Source organism: Alligator mississippiensis, chromosome 8, assembly GCF_030867095.1.
Source record: "Alligator mississippiensis isolate rAllMis1 chromosome 8, rAllMis1, whole genome shotgun sequence".
NCBI lineage: Eukaryota > Metazoa > Chordata > Crocodylia > Alligatoridae > Alligator > Alligator mississippiensis.
Genome location: NC_081831.1, coordinates 10,076,662 through 10,091,965, shown reverse-complemented (window position 1 = coordinate 10,091,965; position 15,304 = coordinate 10,076,662). Strand labels below are relative to the sequence as shown.

General features: G+C 44.4%; 1 protein-coding gene across 3 annotated transcripts in view; it reads right to left on the bottom strand.

Moving 5' to 3' along the window:
- Positions 1–15,304, bottom strand: part of CA10 (carbonic anhydrase 10) — a 352,521-nt gene that overhangs the window by 61,434 nt on the left and 275,783 nt on the right. The window lies entirely within an intron of this gene.

The window sequence follows — 15,304 nt, the reverse complement described above, 5'->3', positions numbered from 1 at the left end:
AATTAACTCCCACGGCTCTCAGAGCTAATATCATCATCATAGACTATTTATACAAAGGGCTGAGCAAAATGCGCAGCTTCAATTTGCTACAACTGAAGTATAAACCTTTTCCAGTTTCATCAGCTGTACCATAAAATGCACACTTAGCCCTGCAGTGTGAAACATAAATTTTTACTTCTGCAAAAATCTCATGTGTTTGTTTTTTGCTAATCAAGTTTTTGGAAAGGTAAAAACAATCTGAATAATATTTATGGTATTAGAAATGAATTATACATGAAGTATTCTTTACTTCCAGTATAAAACTCAGATGTTAGATAACTTGATTTATATAATTAAGCTTTTTACCATCAGGAAGAAATGAAGGAGGCTGTTTATAAATCTATTTTTTACTCTACAATGGCAGTGAGGCTGTAACATTAAACATGAGACCTTCACTAGAAAATATTAGTACAGCTTAGATTAGAAAAAGTTTTGTAAAAAAATTTAGACTTCCTGTTTAATAAATGGAAAAAAAACCCAAACCCCATGAGAAGCACAAGAAGATGGTCAGTCATCTACAGTGATTATGTCTTTACTTTTATGACATGATTTTTTTCTAGCTGTTGATTTCTTGAATGGATTATTTACATAGGCTAACATATCCATCATATGAAGGGGATTTCTTAGGCGAAGAATACAAGAAGGCTCTTAAGTGGGAACTCGGATGTTCTACTTTTTACAACTGGTGGGGTTTTATATTATCGGATACTAAAATGCAGTTTTAGGAAGTAGACAGTTGTAGGAGTTTTGATGTGCTGTTTATAATCTTTCATACTCCTCTCTGGCCAAATTATTCCTGTTCCAATTTACTGGAAAATAATCAATAAAAGTTCTCCTTAGTAGTCTCCTACAGAGTAAGCTCAAAAATCAAACTTTTCCTAATAGGAAACAATGACTATACACTCTATTTAAATATTTGCCCTTTTGCTGCTTGTGGTAGATCTAGATTTCAACACATTATTTTGGCTGTTATTTTGGAATTGTTATTACTGTCACATAGTCATAAATGTTTAGATAGTTCATTTACTGCACAGAATACCACCAATCTACTTTTCAATTTGAAGGAATCTCTCTCTCTCTCCCTTGCTCTGCAACCCTGTAGCATAACTCATTTTAGGACATATAAATCTAGAGCCTCCCACAACAAATGACACCAAAATTTAATGGAACATGAAATCAAGTAAATGGAATTGAGTACAGTAATTAGTTCATATTTTTATCTGCAGGCCTGTTTTATTATCTATCTATGGACTAACAATTAAATCTGAGCTATTGAGTTACTTTGCAGTCTTTTAGGGAAAAATGTGTAATAGATATGTCATAATAAATTAATCTGAGAAATCAGGAAAATAAAACCCATATTTAGACTTGGCTTTGGAAGTGCTAGAACTAGAAAATCAATGTTGGATGTTGCTGGCATTTAGTTTGCAGTATGTTATGATGGCTTACATATTGTGTGTTACTGCATTGTAGGCTACATATTCCTGCATGCTTGACCTACCTCTTTGGACTGTAGGGGGGAAGGGGAGGCAGCCTGTTTCTTTTCCCCTTCTCCATACAGAAGTTTAGGACCAGGCTGGTGTTAGTGTTCCCTGGTTTTGGGGACAATTTGGCAGGGTAGCAGGATACCTACATCTACATAACTATCTGGTAATAGGTCCTAGAGAATTTCATAGCATACCTGTCCTCTTTCGCAGAGATATGGATACCAGAAGCATTCTGCTTGTGTTGGCCCTGCACAAAAATTTCTGTCCTTTCCTTTCTAGCTTTGCAACCCAGCTCAGTTCCTGTCCAGAAATGAGGCCAAAATTTGGCTCTTTCACTAGTTGCCTATGACTAAATATTTAACCTGTGTACTTAGGCTGTACTAATTATGTCTTATGTTTCTCTCCACTTAAGATAGTGGTATAGTAATACTATGAGCCTTTCTGTGTCTGGCAGGAGAATGCAAAGAATAATAAAACACTACTTTTTACCTTCTTAAGACTTGCCCAGTTCAGTCTCCACTATTTTATTTCTAATTTCAGGTACAGTATTTGCATTATTTTTCTGTTGATCAATCTTTAGTTGGTGAGTCTGTATCTTTACTATTAAATCCTGTCTACAGTGAAAGGCAGCCATTTCATATTCATGTAGATCAGTGGCAGGCAATTATTTTGGGCGGAGGGATGCTTACTGAGTTTTGGCAAGCTGTCAAGGGCTGCATGGGTAGCCCCGCCCCTTGACAGGTGCCCCGCCCCCTGGTCGCCATCTTGTGTTCAGAAGTCCCACCCCCTAACCCCTGACCTTTGCCACCAAAAGTCCCTCCCCTTACCCCCAGAAATGCTCTTTTCAGCAAGGGGTTTTGCCATCTCAGAACCTGAAAAATACGAAATTATATTCTAAAAAGTGATCATCTATAACATTAATTTGATTTCAAAAAATATTTTTGTCCTGATTTACATGTGTTTGTGTAGTGTACGCAGAGCTGACTGCACAATAGCGTAAAATGAAGTCTTATTCTTGTATATTGTGGGGAGTGGGTATAGGTTTGTGGGGGCTGTGCGTGTGCGAGTGGGTATGGGGGGAGGGTGGCTGGGGTTTGTGTACAGCAGTGCGAGGGGAGGTGTAGGTGCATATGTATGGAGGGGTGTGCGTGTGGGTCTCACAGTGAACACACACACACACACACACACATTCTGCCCCTGTGCATGCAAACACACACTCTGCCCATGCCTACACACACACACACTCTGCCTGTGTCTGTAGACACGCACACACTCTGCCCCTGTGCCTGCTGACATGCGCGCTCACACACATACACACCCCTACCAGCATAGTCCCATGCTCTGCGGTCTGGGGATGCAGCCAGGAGCCACAGCCACGTGGTGCTGGAGCAGGGCGGGGGCAGGCAAGTAGGGAACTAACTGGGGGTGGGCACAGCTGGGCTGCTCAAGCCTGCTGAGGGCTCCCTCTGGGTCCTACTGCCCCTGGCTCCAGCCAGCTTTGACAGGGAGCTGGGGCAAATAAATATTAATTTACTAAATTTTTTAGGGGCTTTGCAGGCCAGATAGAATGGCCTGGTGGGCTGGATGCAGCCCGCAGGCCGTATTTTGCCCGCCCCGATGTAGCTTGTTAGACGAGATGTATACACTATATTATACTATATTACTCCTGTTTATCCTCATTTTCTATTATTTTAATCAGCAATAAAGATTGTTATGAGTATGAAATTCCTCTTTATATGGGGAAACAGCAAAGGTGTGTGGGTGTGAGAGGGAATCTTTTAGACTGTTCTGCTGTATTGTTGTACAATATGCCAGGTAAAGAGAAGCAGTGATCATAAGGGTGGGCAGGGCTGATAATTCTCACATCTGATTTTCAAGATCATCTACTAATTTTGAGTTATTCAAGTGAATAAGCTTCTTATACTGTAGTAATGACAGAACCTTTACCTCCTCCTGATTTATATTCTATTCCTAAATCAATTTAATTCATTATCCTGTTGACTTTCTCTGCAGCTGAACATTAATCTGAAGGCTATAGAGATTTTACTAAACCATCCTTCCATTAAACATGTGTTCTCTCATGTCATTCTTTCCTCTGAGGCTTGTTTTTCTACGTTAATAAGCACTGGAGTACAGTAAACTTATCTTTTACCTAAAATACTCTAAAATGTCCTCCATCATTTCCAATAAAATCTTCAACGTGTGCCACAGATGTCCTGTGGCTATTCATAAAGCTGAATTTCAACTTTTCTCTTGGAGTCATTTATATGCTAGGGTGTCCAAGTTGTCTGGAAAAAGCAGAGGTTGGATCTAGCAGAAGTGGGGCAGCAGCTTGCTGCTCTCCTTCAACATTTTAATACTCTGCAAGAGTATAAACGAAAGAAGGCAGGCTCTTCCATCCTTATCTTCAATGTTACCCCCTCAGATAAAATCAACAGGGAGAAATGTATTGTTCAGGACCAGGGACAGACATTCAAAAAACCTGAGCCTGAAATGATTCAATCTTTGCAGGTTAGTCTAACCTGCCTAGACTGAATCAGTCTGCAACAGTACAGACATTCCCTCTGGACTGAGGAAATGCAGGCATATGCCTGCAGTGGCTCAGGCTAGAAGCCAGGCAGGGCTAGAGCAGCCCTCCCTTTTACAATGCTGAGCTAAATGGGGGTGTGGCTAGTCCTCGGCAGAATGCTATGATTAGCAAGGGTTTACACCCTGCCTGCACCACCCTAGGCTTGCTGCTGAAGGGGTGGGTGGGTTGCCAGACTCCAATCCTGGGCTAGCACTCTGAGGAAAAGGGTGTGTGTGCAGTGCATGCATCTCTTGATGACACTGAACTTTTCAATCTCCCTTTCCCTGCTTCTTCATACTGTCTGCAGCAAACCAGGCAGGCAAGGGAGCCAGCAGGAAGTTGATTACAAAATATATTAGCATAGGAACAATTCTACTATCAAATGTAAAGCTTAGTTTGCTTGGGGTATTGGCATAAGTAATACCAGCAAAAAGGACTTTTTGGTCATTGGGGTTCTACCAGTGGTTCTCAACCTTTCTAGATTTAAAGCACCCATTGGTAAGTACCAGCTCTTAGTTTCTACTTATTTTTGACAATGGAAAAAGAATAGAGCAATTCTTCTTTTGTAAAGAAAGACCACAGTAGGTCAGAATGTTTGGTACATGGTGGATTCCTGTTTGAAATCTCTGAGTTTATCTTGTGAATCATGTTAAGCACACGTAACTGTGTGAATACTGTGCAGTGCACTGAGTCACCCTTACAAGGAACTTGCAGCACCCAGGGTGCTATTGCACCCTAGTTGAGGATCACTAGGCCATACTAACAAATCTTGGCAGTGTATATAAGACCTCAGAGACAGGCAGCAGGCACTGTTTGAAGTTTATAACTTCAGAATGGGCTTGTTTTCCTAATTTTTCATCAGGCTGGATTAAATTTCCAGGTGTGTCTTATAGGCCACATATCTGACAGGCCTGCTTCTAAAAATATCTGAAGCTGGATTCACAACACTTATTATCCCTGTAGTAAGTAATTCCCTGCTAGCTAGTCCTTGTGTGGAGTATGTCTGCCAGTTAAAGAAATCTCCACAGTGAGGGGAAGATTTTTTTGTTCCAGTGCTTCCAAACTCCAGACATAGATATTTTTTTACTAGCAGGGTCCATAGTTTTTAATGACTGCCAAGGCAACTCTTGTATAGGCAGACATAGCTTGCAGTATGTTTTAACTTGTGACAGGTATGATGCTGATGCTGCTGGGTTTTTGGTTATAGCCGTGTTGGTCTAAGGACATCGGCAAGCAAGGTTCTTTGAGTAGATGTGCTATCTTTTATTAGACCCACTGAGTTGTTGGAAAAAAGTTATTTTTTCCAACTATTCAGCGGGGCTAATAAAAGATAGCACATCTATTCAAAGAACCTTGCCTGCATGCTGCTAATGCTGGCCTTCATTTTTTTACATCCTTACCAAAGAGTCAAATCTCTGTGCAAATCATCCTTCTTTTACATCCTGCAGGGTAGTGACTTATCTGCTGCACAGAAGTTTTGGGTCAGTGGATGGTTTCCCTGGCCAGCCCATACCCCATATTGAAATGCTATCACAGGGCGCATCCGGATAAGCATGGACGTGAAGCATGCGGCACTGCAGACCCATCTGTGGTGCTGCACACTGCACGCACAGCACATGCAGGCATTCCTGGGGGTTTTTTTTTGACATCCTGGTGTCAAAAAAACCTACACCTTAAACAAGTGGGGTGACACAAGTGGCAGCAGAGTGTACCACCAGAAACCAGAGTCTGGCTGGCTGAAGCCAGGCTCCATGCTGCTAGATGGCTGTGTCTGCAGCGTCTGGAGGCCCTCAGGACTCGCGGTAAGGCTGCTGGGGCCAGCCTCCTCTACCCCACCTGGGGAAACGTGCCATGTGCCAAAGCATGTGTCCGTGGGCCTTTCCCAGAGACAAGCAGCAGAGGCATATATTGTGTCACTGCTGTTTGTCCCTGGGGAAATGCACAATCGCGCTTGTGGGGATGCACCCACAAAGCACAGCTCTGTAGCAGCTGTGCGTCCCTTCCTGAACAGGTTCTTGGGGCTTGTCTGCATTGGTAAGAGTGCTTGACATGGCAACTTCTATCTTCTGGTTAAACTAGTGTATTTGGTCCTTGCTTTTTGTCTTGAGGCAGAAAGCATGGCTTTTTTAGTAGGGAAGACAAAAAATTATGGCCTGTTCATATTCAACAGAACTGATGTGTAAACTATACTGCATTCTGTCCTTTGTCGATGTGAGAATGAAGAAAGGGTTTCCCATTAAGGAAAACTGACTGTGGTATAGTAGAAATAATCTGGGATTTTACTCAAGCTTGGGATTTCATTTAATGTTGGAGAGGCAAGACCTTTTTGTGTTATCTTTATTGGAATGACTACATAGTTGGAAGAACTTTTAGAAAAACTTTTGGGCTCAAGGGTCCTTTTTTAGGTCTCCCAAGTCTTGTGAAAAATCAGAGCCTCTGTTTATACCGACTATTTGCACCACATGGACATACCTTTCTCCAGAGAAGACAAGATATAAGTGGATAAGGACTTTAGGCAAACTTGACAGCAACAAGATGAAACAAACTTGTGAACAGTGAAAACCAGTAACACCAAACTGAGATCTGTGCAAGGGTGCCTGATGCCCAAAAGCTTGTCCACAACCTCTCCCAAAGATATAGCTGGTCCATTAGAAGATATCACAAAAACTATGTCTCTTAGACGTTTCCTGGACCACTACAGCTACCACAACACTCCAATCATACTTTTAATGTTCACAATACAATACAACACTTACTTCATCAACCGGGAGGTTAGTCCATTTAAGTACATACTGGATAAAGATTCGAATGCTCAACCAGCTCATTTAAAAATTTCAGATGCTTTCTTTCTTTCTATGTTGCTGTTACCCAGTTAAAAATAGATCTGGCAGCAGAACAATTTGATATATTCTTGAAAAAGTTTGCTTTGTTCAAACTCTTTAAGCATTAATTCTTAATTATCTAGCCAGAGTCCACTGTGAAGTGATAATTAGGTGCTAAGGGGTAACCAGATTACTGAAGAGATCTATCTTTGAGCAGAGGGATGTGTCTTGACATCCCTTTCACACCTATTTTGGTGTTGAAGACCACAAATTACAAATCTCAGCACCATTTAGATCTGACTGCATTTTGAAGCAGTTTGGTGTTACTGATTGGTTGGATCACAATTTTGTGTCATGTTGTTGCTGTCAAGCTTGCTTAAAGTACTTGTCCACTTGCATCTTGCTTTCTCTAGAGAAAGGTATATTCATGTGGTGTGAATAGTGTATGTTAACTGATGGGGTGATTTTTTTCAGCGGTGTATAGCAAGTACCTAGAAAGCAGGGTCTCCCTCTATGGCAGTATTGTGATGGGTGCAAAAATGATATGAAGTCATTCAACATCAACAAAGAAAGATGGTGGTGGGGGTGGGGGGGGGTGGGAGGGCAAACGCAGAATCCTGTCCAATCTGGAGGGAACATCTGGCACTGGGTACAGCTCAACATGAAGCAGCTTTGATCCAGAGGATGGAAGCAAAGCAAGAAAGAAGGAAGCAGCATGCTGTAAACTTGGACTCCAATTCAGACAACACATGGATCTGTGCAACTTGTAACAAGCTGTGCTGCTCCTGAATTGGGCTTTTCAGGCACCTGACTAGACCTCTTACACATGCACCATGATCCAGAGGATCCATGGTTCCCTAGAACAGCAAATACCAGATAGTAAATTCAAGGCAAGTGCTGGGTACTCAGGAAGGTAGTCTACGTTTACAGAGCAAAATGAGGTCATGACTAACTAAGCTAACAAGCTTGCCTTAGCGTTATCTCCCATGGGTAACAAGAGCAGTGAAGGTATCGAGAAACAGGCTTTACCTGATGCTAGTAACAAGAGTACAAATTCTTAAGGATACAGTTAGTATTAGAGAGAGTAGAAATTGTTGCAAAATGTTCCTAGCACACACAGGTATTAGGGCTGTGTGAAGCTTTAGTCCCTAATTCGATTTGGCCTGATACAGTGGCCGAATCTCCGAATCTGAATGGAATCAGAGGACCCTTTAATCTCTCTGAATCGATTTGCAGAGATTCAGCAATTCAGATGTAGACACAGCTTTAACTGTTTTTCCTACATAGCTCTAGGTAGCAGGCGGCTCATGAACACTGCAATGCTGGGGTGCTGGAGTGTCCCACAGGAGCGTGGGGGGCTTCCCAGCCTGCTCGGCAGCAGACCTGGAAGTGGACCAGAAGCACTTCCAGTCCACTTCCGGATCTGCCAGGGAGCATGCTGCCCCCCCCCCCCCGGTGCTCCCCCGGCTCGGCAACTTGTGCCTCCTGGGTCTGGGGGGGTTACCCAGGGTCCCACCATGGCTGATCACTGAGTGTGGGGGGGCCCCCCGTGTGCTCCCCAGTGGACCCAGAAGTGGACCAGAAGTACTGCTGGTCCATTTCCAGGTTGGCTGCCAAGCATGTGGGGGGCTCCTGTGGGACACTCCATCTGCCCCAGCATCGCAGTGTTTGCGAGCTGTGCTGGTACCTTGAGGCATGTAGAAAAAAACATTTAAAGCTGTGTCTATGTCCGAATTGCTACTTCTTTCAGCATCGAATCTTCAGATTCTGATTTGGTCGAATCGAATTGGGGACCGTGATCCGAATCAACGAATCGAATCATTGTCCTTGATTTGGGCCGAATCTGAATCGAATAGGGCCTGCTTCGTACACCCCTAGTAGGTATGTGTTTGTGTTACAAGTTTTCAAAACTGTTTCTATCACTAGTACAGCTCAGGAAGTACATGTGCAGAGAAACATGCTTGTGCCCAGTCCGTACAAGCACTTCTGGCAGTGCTGTGTCATGAATAGGAAAGATGCTAGGAAAGAACTAATTACCAGGAGTGGGAAAGATGCTAGTGAAGTACTTGTGCTGTTGTAGACAAAGTGCAAAAGGACTTGTAACGCATGGATTAATAGGGGGTCGAACATTCCAGCCTGCATGACTGGGGCCTAAACCTGTGTGCATTTTGATAGGCTTCTTTTTTTGCTTATACTTATGCTCGTGTTTTTCTTTAACCTGTCTCTTCTGACCAATATTGAATAATATATAGGGACCATAACAGGCCTGAAAGCATGTGCTGCTCCATAAAGTCAGTTAACAATTAACTTTCCATTGCTTTCTTAGTATTGCTGATGGGTATTTTAAGCAGTATGAATAACCCAATCCTTGTACTAAACTTCTCAAAAATCTCTTATTTGTTAAGAAGGAGCTTGCTTCAATGGATGTACAGTCACAAGAACACCATCAGCTGTATTGTGAAAGCAGGCTCTTCGCTGAGGAGTTGTTAGCTTTATGTGGGAGGACTGTTTTGCCCCTATGTTCTCTGGGTATAGAGCAACATGTATATAAAATATGAATCAATGATTCCAGATGCGGAATCAAATAGGTAATGGATATTTTATATGAGAGATGAGTGAGGCCAAACCACGCTGTGACATCCAAACACCTCCAGATATCAGTAAGTTCAGCTCAGTAGCAATTCCTATCATTTATGCATCTGTAACATTTATAGTGATGGACAGTAATTGCTACCTAGACAGTTGTGGCTGACATTTTTCCTGCAGTAGGACATGCAGCTGTTAGCAAATGAGGATTTAAATGGTGACAAATGTATTAGTTCAGTAAGATCATGTTTCAGAGCTAAAACATCTGTACAGCGGTCATTTCTTCTGTGTACTTTTAGACTTAATCCTCACTGCTTTGTTTTCTATGTAGCTGTTTTTTACCTGCTTGTCGGTGGGATTCCTTATTTGCTGGTTCTCTCTGTAAATACTCTATTTTTTGAATACCACCTAATTTACTTTCTCTCTCTCTCTGTCAGCAGCACCCTTCGCTCCTTTAAATATCATCAAGAAAGCAGATGTGAATTTTGGTTTGGTTTATAATTAGGAATCAAAGGAATGTGCATTTGAAAGGGAACAGGACAGTGACACAACTACAGCTTCTTGGTGGGGGATTGCACTGTTCAGATGTTTCAGGAACAGGTTCTGCTAGACCTGAAGAAAAGGTGTGGGTGGGTATGCTGGTACCAGGAAAATTAAAGTAAACTGTGATGTCTGTTCTCCCTCAAGTGAAATCAAAAAAGGAAAGAAAGATTTTACTCTTCTACTATCTGCACGTAGGGTGCATACAGACATAACAGTGGTACTGGTATAATGTAAGAGGTAAGAATTTTTGTGGATATTTTATATTGGACCAACTACATGGCTGGGATAGTTTTAGGCAAGTTTTCAAATGCAAGACATCCTTCAGGTGTAAGGAAAAAGCAGGTGCAGCTAGAGCTAAAAAGAGTCTGCAGGGCTATGAAATCAGAGGAGAGACATTAGGAGGAATGGGTAACAGAAAAGAAAACTGCAGAAGAAAGAGTAGCTTGGTAGAAGACCATATCCATAAAAATGGGAGAGGGTTATTAACATCCATGGAGTGAAGAGAGATGAGCAGGAATCTGGTATGCTATAATGAGTCATGAGTTCAGCGTCTTTGTTCAGTCCGTATAAGATATTCAAATTTAACTGTTGTGTCTGTCTATTCCAATATAATTTAAGTGAAGCTGAATTACTTTACCTTTATACAGGTATTGTTCAGATTTAAAGTGTAGCACTGAGCTCCACATAGCTCTACAGGAGCGGACAAATGTAATAGCTGGTAGGGAAAACTTTGCCGAGTGTTTTGTTTCGACGTGTTTTGAGCTCGAAACAGCAAAATTGAAACAAGACAAAAAGCTTCAAAACAGCTTTGAAATGAAATGAGGGCACTCGAAACGTTTTGAAAGTTTTGAAACATTTTGAGTTTCGAAGCAGCCTGATGGCGGGAGGCAGGGAAGAGCCAGGGCTGTACTCCAAGTGGCTCCGCAGCCCCATGGAGATCAACCTGGCGGTGGGAGGTGGAGCACAGCCCTGGCTCTCCCCATCTCCCACCACCGGGCTGCGCTCCAAGCGGCTCCGCAGCCCGATGGAGCTCAGCTTGGTAGTAGGAGGCAGAGTGCAGCCCTAGCTCTGCCTGCCTCCTGCTGCTGGGATGTGCTCCATGTGGCTCGTGCAGCCAATTGGAGTGCAGCCCTGGCTCTGCTCGCCTCCTGCTGCTGGGCTGAGCTCAATGGGGCTGTGGAGCCACTTGGAGGGCAGCCCTGGCTCTCCCCTGCCTCCTGCCACTTGACCAGGTGACAGGAGGCTGCCACTGTTGCCTGGGGCCAGCGGCAGCATCAGTCTTCCCCAGTGCTGGGTACGGGCTGCGCCCAGAGCTGGTCCCAGGTGGCAGCAGCAGCCTCCTGTCATCTGGCGCAGCTCCGGGGGCCTGCACCCCTGGGAGGAGTCTGGCACAGCCCCACAGCCCTCCCGAGGGTGTGGGCCCCCGGATCTGCACCGGATGACAGGAGGCTGGCACTGCTGGCATGTGTCATGAGTTTTGCTTTTTGAAGTTTGAGGTGCAGTTTCTGAGAAACGTCTTGCAGCTATTTCCTTGAAACTTGGCAGGCCTCATGCCCTCAGAAGGGGCTACCATCCCTGCAGTTTTCATCCAAATCAGGCAAGAAATGACAAAGTTTTAGGCATTTTCATGATTCCCCATGATAGCCTATGGGCAAAACATGGAAACGCGTCAAAAGAGCAAAACAGTTTCGACGAAACAAAACGGGACAGTGCTTAGAAACAAAACAAAACGATGAAATGAAATACTGTCCCTGCAAAATGGTGAAATGGATGTCAAAATGAAACAATGGTGTTTCGCACAGCCCTAATAGTTGGAATAACTGTTGCACGGTTCTGACCAGCAAGTCACCCTTCCCCTTTCAAAACACTATAAAATTATGTCTGTTCACAACCTTCATGTACACAAAAATCCACATTTCCAAAAATCTGAGAGCCTTAATTTAAACTTAAGCTTTGTAATTTAAATTGCCACTCCTACTATAACTTTTTTCACTAGAGCTTTTATGTGGGGATTTTTTTTTGCTGCACTGTATTACATAGTGTGATGCAGCGTTTTCATCCTTCTTTATAATGTACAGTTGATGTCTTGCTTAATCCCTCAACCTCTCCTGTGACAATCTGAAACAATATTAATATACCAAATCAAATAAGAAGCTGTGTTCTGTCCATATTTCTTCCTTGTTAAAAAAAAATCCTTGTTCAAGAAAGCTACTTTGTATTGAATATTGCTTTTATGTAGATGTGATTCCAAAAGCAAAGACCTTATTTATTAAAACACACTTAATGTTCACCTCATAAAAGAGTAAAACACTGGATTAAATATACCTGTCCATATATTTCCAGAATTTAAATGAGGCAATCAGAAGTCAGCTGCGAGACATGAATAATTTCATAAAAAGCTGCCACTGACTGTATTATACATCTACATTGCTTTATAAAACAAAGCAAATGATTACCATCAATTATAATAACATCATTTGACAAGTCTGCAATTAATCTGCTGCTCTGCAGATAACTGTTGTTGCACGATGCCAAAGAAAATGCCATGCATAAATTGACTCATCAGCAGAGCCTGTGATAGATGGTGCTGATGGTAATGTGATAATAATTCATCTTCAACAAAATAAATAAGTGCTTTTTTATTGGAAACAATTTCTTTTGGTTTCGTAAAAGAATGACAACAGGATACTTGAGATACCTTTTGAAGATAATTCTAAAATATACCCACAGTGAGATGCAGTTCTTAATCCTTATTTTAATTATTTATTGAGGATTTCTAAAGTGCCAGTTGTGTGCTGCGTAGTTCAAAGACCAGAAGCTGGTTGAAGGAGGATAAGGGTATGACCAAACTCGCACATTCTTTTTGTTAATAAAGCAACTTCAAGACTGACCCCTTTGCACTCAATCTGGGCCATGCAAAAGTCAGCGAACTTGGAAAACTTGTTTGAAAAATGCACCAAATTCAGTAATATATTTATTCAATACTAAAACATGGGCACTAACGTATCAGTGCAGGATCACTATTTATGATTTTTCTTTCCTAACTCTTTAATGTTTCTCTAGAATGTATAAGGCAGATCCACATCCTGCAAAGATTCATCTATGTAGTGAATTTTGAACCCTTTGTGCGGTCCCTCTTCAGTCAGACTTCAGTTTAGCATGCATAGGGCTAGGGCAGGGGCGGGCAATTATTTCAGGCGGAGGGCCACTTACCCAGTTTTGGCAGGCTGTCGAGGGCCGCATGGGTAGCCCCGCCCCTTGACAGGTGCCCTGCCCCCTGGTCACTATGTTGGGACCAATGTCCCAATGTCTTTGGTCCCAAGACATTGGGACATTGGTCCCATGTCCCAGGGCCAGCACCGGTGGAGCCCAAAGCCGGTAGGGAAGAAGCTGGTGCTGAGAGCAGGGAAAAGCTGCCCCTCGCCCACCCCATGGCTGGTGCTCCCTGCTGCAGTTGCTCACAGCCCACGTGGGGCTGTCTGGAGCAGGCACAGGCAGCCCCACGTGGGCCGCAAGTGGCTACAGCATGGGGCGCTGGCCACGGGGCGAGTGAGGGGCCGCTTTCCCCACGCTCAGCACCAGCTTGTGACCCAGCCCCGCTGACAGCCTGGGCTCTGTGCTGGTTCCAGGCTTGCCTGTCAGGGCTGTGCGCTGTGGCAGCAGCTGCGGCCCCCCTGCTTGCTGTGCCGGGCAGTGTTGGCTGCTGTTGCCTGCCCAGAGGTAACAGTGGCAAACACTGCCTGGTGCAGCAAGCGGGGGGTGCAGCTGCTGTCGCCACACACAGCCCCAACTGGCGAGCCCAGAGCCACGTGGGGCCCAGGCTTGCAGTGGGGCTGGCTTTCAAGGTGGTGCTGTGTGTGTGTGGGGGGGGGAAGTGGCCCCTCACTCACCCTGTGTCTGGTGCCCTGCACTGCAGCTGCTCACAACCCACCTGGGGCTGCCTGTGCCTGCTCCAGACAGCCCCGCACGGGCTGCAAGTGACTGCAGCAGGGAGTGCCGGCCACAGGGGCAGGGAAGGGCCGCTTTCCTCCGCACCGGGAAGGAGCAGGGAAGGAGCCCAGGGAAAAGCTGAGCACGGGGAGGGGGGGAGAGTGGCCCCCTCCCCTACCCCATGGCCGGCATTCCTGCTGCAGCCACTCGCAGCCCATGCGGGGCTGTCTGGAGCAGGCACAGGCAGCCCCAGATGGGCTGTGAGCAGCTGCAGCGCGGAGTGCCAGGCACTGGGCAGGCAAGAGGCTGCTTCCCGTCCCCCCACCCTCAGCTTTTCCCCGGGCTCCTTCCCTGCTGCCCGGGGTCCTACCCTGAGCTTCCCCCACTCCTTCCCCCTTACCTGCAGTTCCGGTGTGGGGCAGCCATGTTGTCCCAAACCAGAAGCCCTAGCTGGGGCTTCCAGCTGGGTGGGGTGGGGCTGGGCAGGCCCAGCTATTGTGGGAGCCTGCAGGGCATCCCCTGGGTCCTACTGCCCAGCCTACTGCTCATTTTTGGCAGGAACCAAGGGCAGGGAAATATTAATTTTCTACATTTTTAGGGGCCCCACAGGCCAGATAGAATGGCCTCATGGGCTGCATCTTGTCTGCGGGCCATATTTTGCCCACCCCTGGGCTAGGAAGTCTTTGCAGAATCACAGCAGTAATATACTATTATATATTAGTAGTATACTGGATAAAATATCACACACCAGAGCATTATGCAAGTAGAACTTCTATAGAAACAATAGTCACCTTTGTCATTACTTCCTAGTTAATTTTGGAACTATAAAATCAGCTTTAAGTTGACGAGGGGTGGAATGGACTAACTTAATGAAGCTCTGCTTGTCATGGTTAACCATGCGACTGGATATGTACAGCATTCCCATCCTTTCCATGTAGCTGGAGCTGGTAACAATCTTAGAGATCTATTCTCCACTGAGCTCTGTTTCTGAGTCATTCCTAGTTTATAGCAGTCTTTATGCCAGTAACTGTAAAATGCCTTTTGTACTTAAGTGGATGCAAAATATTGTGTTTCACTTTCAGAATCATCTGACAGCTATTTTACATTCTGCTAAAGTTTCTCTGCAAATCCCAGCCCAAGAAAATTGTGCCCAAAATGCACTGAAATTCATTGGGATTTAGGCACCAAGGATGAGAGCCTTTCTGAAGTCTATAGCAAAACTCTCCGAACTTCAGCAGGGCCGAGATTTTACCCCTCGTTCCACTTTCAAATCAAATATCATGTTGCACTATGGAGCTTCAAAAGGGGAGTAGCGTGCAGCTTGATAA